General features: G+C 45.2%; 1 protein-coding gene across 1 annotated transcript in view; it reads right to left on the reverse strand.

Annotated features, from left to right (window-relative positions):
• The window catches only part of LOC126285284 (uncharacterized), a 207,643-nt gene that overhangs the window by 169,629 nt on the left and 24,859 nt on the right, over positions 1–13,155 (reverse strand). The window lies entirely within an intron of this gene.

Genomic DNA, 13,155 nt, shown 5'->3' on the forward strand with positions numbered 1-13,155 from the left:
TTCCGAACCGACATCGGGTTGGAGCTGCAGTGAGCTCCGGCCAGCCAAGACTCGCCCGACCGTTGCAGACACTCATAACCTGAGTGGGAACGACCGTGGTCGGTCGTTCGGTCGGCCGTCTCATTGGACGACGTGTATTTGGTAGCCGACCGCTTATGGAAACTCTTTGTGTGTGTGACTCGTAATTTCTCCTTGTTGTTCCATGGTGATTGGTTTTAGGATTGTCGGACTTCTTGGTGTATGTGTTTACGTGGAACTGTGTGTAGCTTCTGTGATTTCTGCTGAGCAGATGAATGCTGTCTGTGTACTGGAGAAGCCAGTCGGTCGGTTGCGAGAGGGGATCTTCGACCTCGCTGATATTTTCGGTTGTCGCGTCATTGGTCGGGTGGAAGGGATTTCATTAGGTTGTTGGTTGGTTCGTCAGCCGTCCCTAGGTCGTGCTGCCACCCGATTACTTAGTGTTATCCTTGGCTGTCTGTCTCACCTAAACTGTGGTTAGTGTCCCCCCCCCCCCCCCATCCCGACCCTTGGAACACTTCTGAGCACCACTGTTCTGTTGTTTGTGATTGTGATTATCTTTTGTCGCAAGTACTGTGCCAGGCCTTCAGCCGTGTATTAATTTTGTCTGTTCTATGTTTAGTATTAGGCCTTCAGACTTGTTTTATTTAAAATTCTTGTTTGCTCTGTATTTAGGCATTCAGCCGCGTTTGTTTTAAAATTTTTGGCTTTCAACTGTGCTGTCTAAATGATTACTTTAAGCTTTGTCTTTAATTGTTTTGAATAATTGTTTGGCCCTTCAGCCCGTAAGATATTTCAAGTTTTCTTAAGATGGTTTTCTGCTGTACTGTCTAATTGCTTGTCTGTAAAGGTTGTCTTTTATTGTTTTGAAATATTATTGAGCTTTCAATCGAGGAATTAATTTAAATTCTCATTAATATGGCTTTTAGTCTAATTCGGTAAATATTTGCCTTTAAAGAATTTCCTTTGCTGATCTGAAATATTATTTGGGCCTTTAGCCGAAAAGATATTTTAATTTTACTGAAGTAAAGCCTTCAGCCATTTGTCTAAATTGTTGTGTTTTAAAACGAATTATTTAAATCTTATTATTGAGAGGTTACTTGGGCGCTCAGCCGCGAATTGATCCTTGTTGCTTTAAAGAGAATACTGTGCATTGTGTTTTCGAGTAATAAAGTTCTGTGTTCTTGTGTAACTAACTGTAACTGATCTTGGCCCCTTTCCACAACCTGATCCGCTCTGTCCTGCGATACCAGATGTAAACAATTTCTGTGGGAAATATAATGTGGTATGTTTTCGTGACAGGAAATATTTTCGTTAGAGGTCACAGTTTCCATGTTAGTCAAGCAAAACGTAAAAAGGTGATCTTCGATGTCTCTCACCCCCACGCTCACATATCAGTGGTCATGAATTTTAGTATGTTGCTCGTGTCTCTGCCCTTACAACTGAACAGAAAATTGCGACTACACGAATTTTCCCCCTTTTTGGGCGTTTATGGGCTTGGTCAACTGGGATACTAAAGTCATTGTGTACTTAAGCTTCGAGTCGAAAAGTGAGGGGCAGTAGCGGCACTGGGGCAGCGCCAGGAGCGGCCTGTGCTGCCGGCATTGTCACGCGGCACATTGTTGCACTTGCACAGTGGACCGCAGGAGAGGTTCCCAGCTTTTAATGAAGATGTAGCTGTTCTGTGTAACAGTCCAAATAGGATGGCAAATTGTTGGTGGAAAATGGAACTTGGAAACGTGGGATACCAGTGTAATTTGTTTATGAGCCAACACAGTGCAATTTTAGTTATGTCTTGAGCAGTCTGCAGTGTGTTTTAAATGTATAAGTGTTTTAGCAAATGTACTTTTAATTTACGCTGTTTTTAAAATATTCGCTGTAATGCCATACTGTCAGACTCATCTTTAAGCACCTGAAAGTAACTTCATAGTATGTTGGTCATAATGGGTCATAAATTACACTATTTAAGATAAGACAGCCGTACTGGGTCATGAATTATAGCCACTAAGATAAGGATGACGTAAGTATTCCCATAAATTATAGCGATAAGCTGAGTGAGTAATAGAGTAAATCTGATAATCTTCCAGATTGTGCTTGTATATCTCAGCCAATAGGATAACGCCCGATCCCCCATTATCAAATTTCCTGCCATTTATGTGTTGCCCAATTGGTCCTAAGGAGAGGGGACTGGAGACAGGGAAGGGAAGGGAAAGTGGGTGGAGAAGGTGAGGAGATCTGGCGACATTCCAGTCTGTACTCGTTCCCACTTTGTTTCCTTACCGTCACCACCTGAGTTTCATCTGGTTTTCCACCCTCACACTCGACTAGTGAAGAATGAATTGCTTAGGTGGACAAAGCGATGATCACATATGCTCATGGAGACATGCTTTACATATGTGAGACATTCATAAGAAAAGTAATGCTAGTATAAAATACGACATTCTATTTAATCTCGGATCTTTTTAATTTTCCACTATTGAATAACCACTGTAGTGATATGTAACCATACTGGATTAAGAATTATAGCAGCTAAGGTAAGGATGACATAAATATTGCCCTAAATTATAGCGATAGACTAAATGGGTAATAAAGGAAATCTGGCAACCCTGCATTTTTTGATTGTATGTCTCAGCCAATAAGACCACGCCCCCTCCCACATTTTCGTCTTTTCTACCATTTGTGTGGTACCCAGTTGGTTTAGAGAAGTGAAAAGTGAACAAAGCGATGAACACATACTTTGTTCTTCAGGTCAGAGTGCACTCATGGAGTCACGTTTCACCTATGTCAGACAATCATGAGAAAAGTAATACTACTATAAAATACGACGTCCTGTTTAAGTTTTTTTTTTTAATTTGTGAACATAGTTTAAGCTGAGACCACGAGGACAATAATGCCATGTAGGATCTCAATGACCTCACGCTGCTATTGTCTGAGAAGACAGACTGTACTCTCGTAGCAATCGTTCAAGTTCAGACATGGAGGTTCCATTGGCGTTCAGCAGCGACAACGACAGCGATCGGCGCCGTCCAACAACTGAGCTGAGCCACCACCGGCGCCGTGGGCCACGAGAGTAAAGTGACCGCATGACTAGAGCTGTACCCAGTCCCTACAGAGTGGAAGGCGAGTTCTTACTGAGTTTTTGTGTAGCTCCAGGCTAGATTAGTCTACTATCGACATAGTGTAGTTACAACTTTCTTTATGAAAGTACTACTTCAGGACAGGCGTCAATGTTTGTGTCTTCATTGTAAAAAGCTGAAGTGTCCAACTTATCCCAGCTTTGTCAAGGAAATGTATTTGGAATTCATCAAGGTCTCCTTTTATTGAAGTTAAGCATAATATACAGAAGAAAACATTGCCCACCAAAAAATAATTCTACATATACATCTACATTTATACTCCGCAAGCCACCCAACGCTGTGTGGCGGAGGGCACTTGACGTGCCACTATCATCACCTCCCTTTTCTTTTCCAGTCGCGTATGGCTCGCGGGAAGAACGACTGCTGGAAAGCCTCCCTGTGCGCTCTAATCACTCTAATTTTACATTCGGGGTCTGCTCGGGAGGTATAAATAGGGGAAGCAATATATTTGATACCTCGTATAGAAACGCACGCTCTCGAAACCTGGACAGCAAGCTACACCGCGATGCAGAGCACCTCTCTTGCAGAGTCTGTCACTTGAGTTTGTTAAACATCCCCGTAACGCTATCACGATTACAAAATAACCCTGTGACGAAACGCGCCGCTCTTCTTTGGATCTTCCCTATCTCCTCTGTCAACGCGACCTGGTACGGATCCCACACTGATGAGGAATACTCAAGTGTAGGTCGAACGAGTGTTTTGTAAACCACCTCCTTTGTTGATGGACTACATTTTCTAAGGACTCTCCCAATGAATCTCAACCTAGCACCCGCCTTACCAACAATTAATTTTATATGATCATTCTACTGCAAATCGTCCTGCACGCATAGTCCCAGATCTTTTACAGAAGTAACTGATACCAGTGTTTGTTCCGTTATCAGATAATCATACAATAAAAGATTTTTCTTTCTATGTATTCGCAATACATTACATTTCTCTATGTTAAGGGTCAGTTGCCACTCCCTGCACCAAGTGCCGATCCGCTGCAGATCTTCCTGCATTTCGCTGCAATTTTATAATGCTGCAACCTCTCTGTATACTACAACATCATCTGCGAAAAGCTGCATGGAACTTCCGACACTATCTATTAGGTCATTTATATATATTGTGAAAAGCAATGGTCCCATAAAACTCCCCTGTGGCACGCCAGAGGTTATTTTAACGTATGTAGACGTCTCTCCACTGAGAACAACATGCTATGTTCTGTTTGCTAAAAACTATTCAATCCAGCCACACAGCTCGTCTGATATTCCGTAGGATCCTACTTTGTTTATCAGACAACAGTGCGGAACTGCTTCGAACGACTTCCGAAAGACAAGGAAAATGGCATCTACCTGGGAGCCTGTATCTAATATTTTCTGGATCTCATGAACAAATAAAGCGAGTTGGGTCTCACACGGTCGCTGTTTCCGGAATCCATGTTGATTCCTACATAGTAGATTCTGGGTTTCCAGAAGTGACATGATACGCGAGCAAAAATCATGTTCTAAAACTCTACAACAGATCGATGTCAGAGATATAGGTCTACAGTTTAGCGCATCTGCTCGTCGACCCTTCTTGAAAACTGGAAGTACCTGTGCTCTTTTGCAATCATTTTGAACCTTCCATCCCTCTAGAGACTTGCTGTACACAGCTGTTAGAAGGGGGGGCAAGTTCTTTCGCGTACTCTGTGTAGAATCGAATTGGTATCCCGTCAGGTCCACTAGACTTTCCTCTGTTCAGTGATTTCAGTTGTTTTTCTATTTCTTGGACACTTGTTTCGATGTCAGCCATTTTTTCGTTTGTGCTAGGATTTAGAGAAGGAAGTGCAGTGCGGTCATCCTCTGTGAAACAGCTTTGGAAAAAGCTGCTTAGTATTTCAGCTTTACGCTGTCATCCTCTGTTTCAATTCCATTATCATCCCAGAGTGTCTGGATATGCTGTTTCGATCCACTTACTGATTTAACGTAAGACCAGAAGTTCCTAGGATTTTCTGTCTATTCGGTACATAGAATTTTACTTTCGAATTCACTGAACGCTTCACGCATAGCCCTCATTACACTAACATTCACATCGTTTACCTTCTGTTTGTCTGAGAGGTTTTGGCTGCGGTTAAATTTGCAGTGAAGCTCTCTTTGCTTTTGCAATAGTTTCCTAACTTTGTTGTTGAACCACGGTGGGTTATTCCCGTCCCTCACAGTTTTACTCGGCACGTACCTGTCTAAAACGCATTTTACGATTGCCTTGATCCTTTTCCAGAAACATTCAACATTGCCAGTGTCGGAAGAGATATTTTCGTTTCGATCTGTTAGGTTGACTGAAATCTGCCTCCTATTATTGTTACTAAACAGATAAACCTTCCTCCCTTTGTTTATGTTCCTATTTACTTCCATATTCAGGGATGCTGCAACGGCTTTATGATCACTGATTAGCTGTTCTGCGCTTACAGAGTCGAAAAGTTTGGGTCTGTTTGTTATCAGTAGTTCCAAGATCTTATCTCCACGAGTCGGTTCTCTGTTTAATTACTCGAGGTCATTTTCGGATAGTGCACTCAATATAATGTCACTCGATGCTCTGTCCCTACCACCCGTCCTAAACATCTGAGTGTCCCAGTCTATATCTGGTAAATTGAAATCTGCACCTAAGACTATAACATGCTGAGGAAATTTATGTGAAATGTATTCCAGATTTTCTCTCCGTTGTTCTGCCACTAATGCTGCTGAGTCGGGAGGTCGGTAAAAGGAGCCAATTATTAACCTAGCTCGGTTGTTGAGTATAACCTCCACCCATAATAATTCACAGGAACTATCCACTTTTATTTCATTACATGATAAACGACTACTAACAGCGACAAACACGCCACCACTGGTTGCATGCAATCTATCCTTTCAAAATAGTGTCTGTGCCTTTGTAAAAATTTCGGCAGAATTTATCTCTGGCTTCAGCCAGTTTTCCGTACCTATAACGATTTCAGCTTCGGTGCTTTCTTTCAGCGCTTGAAGTTACGGTACTTTACCAACCCAGCTTCTACAGTTTACAATTACGATATCGATTGCTGGAGAGTAGTGAAATTTTGGAAATACATGTGTCTGGGTAACAGATTTAAGTGATTAACATTGCAAGATCACTGGTTGATGTAAGTATGAGGTATATACGAGGGATATTCGGAAAGTAAGTTTCGATCGGTCAAGAAATGGAAATCACTGTGAAAATATAGTAACGTTTTGCACATATGTGTTCGACAGTGTCTCTAGCATCCCTGTCGATTGCATCACTTGCCTCTTTTCAGTTCTGGGCCCATGGTGAACACATAAAGATACAGAGAAACAGTGTCCCCCGCCAAGTATGAGGTCCTGGTGAGAGATTTCGCCTGATGTTATGCAGCCCACATAACATAACTGTCATACGGTTCCTACTTGGTGAAAATTCTCGGTCGCAGTCGGCAGGGGCAATGAAAATGCTCCTGCAGCGTTTTCGATGGGAAGTGTTTGATCACCCTCACTACAGCCGGTAATTGGCTCCCTCTATATTTCATCTGTACTCATCTTTAGCTACTGGCTACGAAGACAACATTTTCGCACAGACAACGGTCTATATATGAGGGTAGAGAATTGGCGCGAAGCACTGGCTGCTGCCATCTATGACGAGGGTATAGGAAAGTCGGTATAACGGTGCGACACATGTCCTAGCCGGAGCGGCGAGTCTGTACAGAAGTAGGTGGAAGGTGGAGCCAACTGTTGCAAATAAAATATTTCTGATTTTCAATGTACACTCCTGGAAATTGAAATAAGAACACCGTGAATTCATTGTCCCAGGAAGGGGAAACTTTATTGACACATTCCTGGGGTCAGATACATCACATGATCACACTGACAGAACCACAGGCACATAGACACAGGCAACAGAGCATGCACAATGTCGGCACTAGTACAGTGTATATCCACCTTTCGCAGCAATGCAGGCTGCTATTCTCCCATGGAGACGATCGTAGAGATGCTGGATGTAGTCCTGTGGAACGGCTTGCCCTTCCATTTCCACCTGGCGCCTCAGTTGGACCAGCGTTCGTGCTGGACGTGCAGACCGCGTGAGACGACGCTTCATCCAGTCTCAAACATGATCAATGGGGGACAGATCCGGAGATCTTGCTGGCCAGGGTAGTTGACTTACACCTTCTGGGGCACGTTGGGTGGCACGAGATACATGCGGACGTGCATTGTCCTGTTGGAACAGCAAGTTCCCTTTCCGGTCTAGGAATGGTAGAACGATGGGTGCGATGACGGTTTGGATGTACCGTGCACTATTCAGTGTCCCCTCGACGATCACCAGAGGTGTACGGCCAGTGTGCCTCGGTCGTATGCAGTCCTGATTGTGGCGCTCACCTGCACGGCGCCAAACACGCATACGACCATCATTGGCACCAAGGCAGAAGCGACTCTCATCGCTGAAGACGACAAGTCTCCATTCGTCCCTCCATTCACGCCTGTCGCGACACTACTGTAGGCGGGCTGCACGATGTTGGGGAGTGAGCGGAAAACGGCCTAACAGTGTGCGGGACCGTAGCCCAGCTTCATGGAGACGGTTGCGAATGGTCCTCGCCGATACCCCAGGAGCAACAGTGTCCCTAATTTGCTGGGAAGTGGCGGTGCGGTCCCCTACGGCACTGCGTACGATCCTACGGTTTTGGCGTGCATCCGTGCGTCGCTGCGGTCCGGTCCCAGGTCGACGGGCACGTGCACCTTCCGCCGACCACTGGCGACAACATCGATGCACTGTGGAGACCTCACGCCCCACGTGTTGAGCAATTCGGCGGTACGTCCACCCAGCCTCCCGCATGCCCACTATACGCCCTCGCTCAAAGTCCATCAACTGCACATACGGTTCACGTCCACGCTGTCGCGGCATGCTACCAGTGTTAAAGACTGCGATGGAGTTCCGTATGCCACGGCAAACTGGCTGACACTGACGGCGGCGGTGCATAAATGCTGCGCAGCTAGTGCCATTCGACGCCCATCATCGCGGTTCCTGGTGTGTCCGCTGTGCCGTGCGTGTGATCATTGCTTGTACAGCCCTCTCGCAGTGTCCGGAGCAAGTATGGTGGGTCTGACACACCGGTGTCAATGTGTTCTTTTTTCCATTTCCAGGAGTGTAGTTTCCATTTCGCAACTGATCACAACTTACTTTCTGGACAAGCCTCGTTTTACGCCGTAAAGTGAGCGCCGGCACGCCAGTCGGGAACGATAGAGAAGAGATTGTGAGAAGGGGTCAGCCGGTCTCACGCTGACCGACCTGCCGCCAGGACAACGTGCCAGCAGCGACCCCTGAATGGAGAGGACAGGGGTGCCGCGACCGACTTGTGCCGTCCCACTTCTATAGCAACTTCAGCGTAGGCCAGTTCCTTCCCTATTTCTATGTAGCACACACTTGTGTTTGTCTATTCTGAATAAGACCATTCTGCATGCCGTCCTTTGCTTGTGATATGCATCAATGTGAAGTAATTGTTACTGTCTTTTGTAAGATAACTCACCAATGAGGGTTGTTTGTTTTCTAGCGAACCGAGTATGCAGGATTCCTAGGCATAACAGTATATCATTATAGCTGTGAAATAGAGGTACAGAGGTGAAACTGCCAGAACGCTGACTACAAGCAAGCAAATTTGTATTTACTCTTTGTAAAGGTGCTGTGGGATAGAGTTCCATGCCTGTTGTTATGTTGGTCAACACAGCGACAGTTAATGACGTTTGTAAACGACATTGACGTTGTTGTCAGATGATGTCCTCTGTGTGCTCGGTTGGTGTCAGGTACGGTGATCGAGCACAAGCCAAGGCAAAATGTCGACAGTCTGTAGCGCATGTTCAGTTACAACACAGGTACATATAGGAGAGCGGTATTCTTTTGGAAAACACTCCCTGGAATGCTGTTCATGCACTGGCGCGTAACAGGTCGATTCGCAAGACTGACATATAAATTGGCAGCCAGGCTACGTGGGACAACCACGAGAGAGCTCCTGCTGTCACACGAAATGGCGCCCCAGGCTGCAGCCCCAGGTGTGGGTCCAGCGTGATGGGCAGATTGTTTACTGACCCTTCCTCACTCTAGACACGGCCGTCACTGGCGCCGAGGCAGAACCGGCTTTCATCAGAAAACATAACAGATTGCTACTCAGCCCTCCAATGACCTCTTGCTTGACACCACTGTATTTACAAATGGTCGTGGTTTGAGGTCTATGGAATGTACGCAACAGGGCGTCTGCCTCGGAGAGCCTTTGAATTAACCGCTTTGTAACAGCTCTTTGTGCCACTGTGACACCAACTGCTGTTCTGATAGCTGGTGCAGACGCGGTACGGTGCGTCAGCAGCGTGTACCAAACTCGATGGTCTTCCCTCCTGCCACCGCCAAGTGGCCGACCAGAGCTCGATCTTCTTGCGACCGTACATTCTCGTGAACGCCGCAGGCAGCAGTCATGTAAAGCGGCTACATTCTTGGCAAGTATTTCTGGAATATCGGAGAAGCAACATCCAGCCTCTCGTAGTCCTACTACACAACCTCATTCAAACTCAGTGGGGTATTGATAAGTGTGTCTTCGTCCCCTTAAAGGTATTCCTGACTCATATCAACTCTCCGTGTCCAGTCTCAAAGCTAACTAACGCTGACGACAGTTGCAGAGTGTATTTAAAGCAAAACTGATCTTCACCCACAAAGTGGCGCCACTAGCGCCATTCTTGCGTGAGAGGCTCCAAATCTGAAGAAGCGTCACACTTCAGACGTAGAAACACGAGCGCCAACTTTCGATTATGTTGCACAACTCCTCCGCGATTTTTTTTTTTTTTTTTTTTTTTTTTTTTTTTAGGATTTAATAATATCTCAGAGCTTTTTTCCTCTCACTTCTTTCACTTATCAGCTGGTCACTTCAAGACATATTGTCCACTCACCCATGCAGGATTCTGTGGCAATGACGTGTACCAAGCGGCAGGAAATAGCTTGTTGCCAGCGAGAAACGTATTGGATCATCGTAGACTGTCTGCAACCATTATTTCAGCATCCCTTGATGCATCAGCAGAGTGAGTCGTGTCGACAGACGCGTGCGCAGTAACTGCACTGGACACAAGTGTGCCATTGCGTCGTATTCCTAAACGACCACCACTTCTACGTGTATCATCATGAAGGACTTACCCGTACGTACAGGTTCCGAGGAGAAACAAGTTAGCTGGTCTGCATTCGTCATCATCATAGGGGCCCAGCAAATTGCACGATTGGATGGAGTGCAATTGGGTACACAACACGATTATCTCTGGTTCACAGTCCGGTGATTTCGACAGTAGTCGCTATACTTTGGACATGTTCTGGCTGGTGGCAGATCCCTGGTCTCGAGGTCTTCATAACCTTGTTTTTTATTTTTTTATTTTTTGCAAGATAATGCAAGATCACAATTCACACGAGCTTTCCTGATCCACCCCAGTACTTTGAGTGTGCTCTGGTTGGTACGTTCTCCAGATCTCTCACGCAACGCAACATTTGGTCATTTACTGTGAGAGACTGTCAATAGTCCGCTCGTCAGCCACGACAAACAGGTGTAGCAGCATGGAATGCTTCAGAGGACGACTCAGCCTATCTATGTCGGTTGGTGACTACCCATAGAGCAGACAGCTTTTGCCAGAGTGAAAGGAAGAACGATCCCGTGTTCGGCTTAAAAGCAAATTCCGCTACATTGTGTGGGAGCGCCCAGCCTATACATTCTTTACAAATATACCACACAGTTTCAGAGATTTTCACAGGGAGACACCAAACGCCAAACGCTGATGATACACATTTTCGGATTGGTCGCCTTAAACGAAACGTCATTCTCCCCTTTTAGAAGAGCAATGCTGATTGGCAGATGATATTTCTGACGCCTTGAGCTGAAGGAGTAATGGAAGGGACCGAAAGATATATCCCTTCACGTCTGACGTGGAGAGGGGCCATTACGTTGTCACTCTTCGAGTGAGACCACGTAACGAGAGTGTGCACACTCATACGTGTACTCAAAGAGAAAGGACAAGTCTCTCCTCAGTACTTCACTGGGAGAGCACCTATGTCGAGAGTGAATCGGAGAGCGACTCTGTATCGAGTCCTTGCGATTAAGCGTTGTTCACTGTGTTGGTCACCACACTTATTGTGCGGTGTGAACGGACAGTGTTATAGTTAAACGCCTGCAAGCGAATTTTTGAGTGGCATTGCAGTGGACTGGTTATCTGACCGGTGTACCATGCCAATAGTTAGACTAGGGGCGAGTAGGAGTCCTTGACTTCATCAAGGCATAGGGAGAGTTTGATTGGCAAAGGTCAATCCAGATAGAATGAGAGTTATTTTATTTGTCATCAGCGAGCGGCGCAGACGGCAGTCATTGCATGTTATGGTATTGTGCACTACAGCTCTTGCAAGCCCCATATATCCTCCATAACAATACACTTCACTGCATTTCACATGCAACAGCCACGACCGTACCTAGCAACATTCTAACGGATAATTATTCAAGTTCATTAGTCGCGGCTCTCAGCCATTCTGCGAAGTCAATAACAATCTTAAGCTTTGTATAGAAATCCTATCCTTAAGAGGTAACTTCACATTCAAAAAGAGCCCGAAAATAACTTGTTCAGTTCATAACTAAAAGTGCCATGGAGATTTCTCAGAATTTTTGCAAAATAAATAATAATTTCTGTTAGTTTCATGTTTTTCTTACACTAACTAGCACTACTCCAGTACCCAAGTATCCCACTAGTTACATAAGAAATTTTGTGAATTTTTGTGTCATTTCCTTACAGCAGACGACTCCAGAAGATATTTATTGCTGTACGTTTTTCAGGCATTTCTCTTTAGAACGTTAGGGGTGTCTGTCTGACTTCTGTAGTAGTGTGGTGGTGGAAATTGCATCTTGCAGGAGCCACAGGGTAACCGCTACATCTCAGATTAATCTGTTGCACAAAATGACAGAATTGCACCCACATGGTCACAGAAAATGGCGATCCTGCCAAGAGAGGTAAAATAGGTAACCTGCCAGGATAGGCAAAATAGGTAATCTACCAGGATAGGAAAGTGTCAGGATAGTTACGTGCAGCAGTAGCACTTTGAAGAACTTTCTTTCATGTATTAAATAGCTATTTCCAAAGACTGGGATCAGAATATATACAGGTAGTGAAGAAAGAAAAATTGTAGGGAATGGGGCGTGTGTGATTGTGTTGAAAAATTTTGCATTGTTTTACGATTTTTGTGTAGCTGTTAGGGCATAGGATTTTCAGGTGACAGGCACAGACGCAGAGTGACGCAGAGACGCAAGTTGACGCAGCATCACATAAATTAGAATCAAGAAATAACTTTTTTCCCCCTTTGCAAGCGCAGGTGGAGATTGGAGACTGTAGCAGAGCAGACCGAACATTAGACGAGAAGTCACAACGTTGTTGTTGTTGTTGTTGGTTCAACCAATTGGTAAGCGGTCGTACAGTTTTGTAGATAGGGTTGTGGTGTGTTGAGCCGGCTGGAGTGGCCGTGCAGTTCTAGGCGCTACAGTCTGGAACCGAGCGGCCGCTACGGTCGCAGGTTCGAATCCTGCCTCGGGCATGGATGTGTGTGTTGTCCTTAGGTTAGTTCGGTTTAACTAGTTCTAAGTTCTAGTCGACTGATGACCTCAGAGGTTAAGTCGCATAGTGCTCAGTGCCATTTGAACCATTTTGTAGTGTGTTGAAAGAATTTCCATGTTAACGAGAGCACAAGCCAAAAGGTTACGTGAGAGACAGCAAGTAGACGAGATGGGGGAGAATCAACCAGATAGACAGCAAGTAAACGAGCTTATTGAGAATAGGACAGAAGGTGAACCTGAGAATAGGACAGACGGTGAATCAGAGAATAGGACAGTTGCGGAGCTGCAGAATCAGCAGGCTCAGTTAGACGGGGATAAAATTGAGTCAGATCAGACAGATGGGAATCGAAGGGACGAGAACATCTAATTTCCAGAATATGAAATTCCAGGTAAGGCACATTCTGAGCCAGA

Source organism: Schistocerca gregaria, chromosome 8 (assembly GCF_023897955.1).
Source record: "Schistocerca gregaria isolate iqSchGreg1 chromosome 8, iqSchGreg1.2, whole genome shotgun sequence".
Lineage (NCBI taxonomy): Eukaryota > Metazoa > Arthropoda > Insecta > Orthoptera > Acrididae > Schistocerca > Schistocerca gregaria.